Here is a 2350-nt window from a genome sequence, read left to right on the forward strand (position 1 = left end):
AATACAATATATATATATATATATATATATATATATATATATATATATATATATATATATATGAGATGAGTAAAGCATGTAAACATTATTAAAGTGACTATTGATTCGCAGTCTGTAGGGCAGTAAGTAGCCTCTTAGGTCCATGGTTAAGTAGCCAGATGGTAGCCGGCTAGTGATGGCTATTTAACAGTCTGATGTCCTTTTTTGGTTATGTTGGTTGTTATCTTATCATCTAACCAGATTATAAAGATGTCCTTTGCTTTTCATGAAAGATGTTGTATTTAAAATGGTTTAAGAAAATGGTGATTCACCTTAAAGGGAATGGGTCATGACATTTATAAAGCATGTGACAAATAACGTTTGATTTGAAATGCATTGGCCCAATACTTTTTTTTATTTGTGATTATGCTGCTTTCCAATGCTTCATAAATGTATGTGCTCAGCAAATGTGGGAACTCTTTCAAGACTGTTAGAAAAGCATTCCTCATGAATCTGGTTGATGGAATGCCAAGAGTGTGCAAAGCTGTCATCAAGGCAACAGGGGCTACTTTGAAGAATTTCAAATGTAAAATATGTTGATTTGTTTAACATATTTTTGGTTACTACATGATTCCATATGTGTTATTTCATAGTTTTGATGTTTTCACTATTATTCGATAATGTAGAAAATAGTACAAATACAGTGCCTTGCAAAAGTATTCACCCCCTTGATATTCTTTTTGCATTCCAACATGTAATTTAAATGGATTTTTATTTGGATTTCATGTAATGGACATACACAAAATAGTCCAAATTGGTGAAGTGGAATGAAAATAATTACTTGTTTCAACAACATCAAAACATTTTTTTTTTAAACAACAGAAAAGGGCAGGTGTATTGATCCCCTTTGGTATGAAGCCCCTAAATAAGACCTGGTGCAACCAATTACCTTCAGAAGTCACATAATTAGTTAAATAAAGTCCACCTGTGTGCAATCTAAGTGTCAAATGATCTATCACATGATCTCAGTATATTTTCACCTGTTCTGAAAGGCCCCAGGGTCTGCAACACCACTAAGCAAGGGGCACCACCAAGCAAGCGGCACCATGAAGACCAAGGAGCTCTCCAAACAGGTCAGAGAAGTACAGATTAGGGTTGGGTTATAAAGAAATATCAGAAACATTGAACATCCCACGGGGCACCAATAAATCCATCATAAAATAATTGAAAGAATATGGCACCACAACAAACCTGCCAAGAGAGGGCCGCCCATCAAAACTCACGGACCAGGCAAGGAAGGCATAAATCAGAGGCAAAAAAGAGACCCAAGATAACCCTGAAGGAGCTGCAAAGCTCCACAGCTGAAATTGGAGTATCTGTCCATAGGACCACTTTAAGCCGAACATTCCACAGAGCTGGGCTTTACGGAAGAGTGGCCAGAAAAAAGCTATTTCTTAAAGAAAAAATTAGCAAACACGTTTGGTGTTCACCGAAAGGCAGCTGGGAGACTCCCCAAACATTGAAGAAGATACTCTGGTCAGATGAGACTAAAATGGATCTTTTTGGCCATCAAGGAAAACCCGATGTCTGGCGCGAACACACCACCTCTCATCACCCCGAGAACAACATCCCCACAGTGATGCATGGTGGTGGCAGCATCATGCTGTGGGGATGTTTTTCATCGGCAGGGACTGGGAAACTGGTCAGAATGGATGGAATGATGGATGGCTCTAAATATGAGGAAATTCTTGAGGGAAAGCTGTTTCAGTCTTCCATAGATTTTAGACTGGGACAGAGGTTCACCTAGCAGCAGGACAATGACCCTAAGCATACTGCTAAAGCAACACTTGAGTGGTTTAAGGGGAAACATTTAAATGTCTTGGAATGGCTTAGTCAAAGCCCAGACCTTAATCCAAATGAAAATCTGTGATATGACTTAAAGATTTCTGTACACCAGCGGAACCCATCCAACTTGAAGGAGCTGGAGCAGTTTTGCCTTGAAGAATGGACAAAAATCCCAGTGGCTAGATGTGCCAAGCTTATAGAGACATACCCCAAGAGACTGGTGGCTCTACCAAAGTATTGACTTTGGGGTGGGGGGGTGAACAGTTATGCACGCTCAATTTTTCTGTTTTTTTGTCTTATTTCTTGTTTGTTTCACAATAAAACATATTTTGCATTTTCAGAGTGGTAGGCATGTTGTGTAAATTAAAGGATTACAACCCCCCCCAAAAAAAATCTATTTTAATTCCAGGTAGTAAGGCAACAAAATAGGAAAACATGCCAAGAGGGGGTGAATACTTTCGCAAGCCACTGTAAATACAAGCCCTGGAATAAGAAGGTGTTTGCAAACTTTTGACTGGTGCTGTAT

The sequence above is a fragment of the Oncorhynchus gorbuscha genome, linkage group LG12 (genome assembly GCF_021184085.1).
Source record: "Oncorhynchus gorbuscha isolate QuinsamMale2020 ecotype Even-year linkage group LG12, OgorEven_v1.0, whole genome shotgun sequence".
NCBI classification, from domain to species: domain Eukaryota; kingdom Metazoa; phylum Chordata; class Actinopteri; order Salmoniformes; family Salmonidae; genus Oncorhynchus; species Oncorhynchus gorbuscha.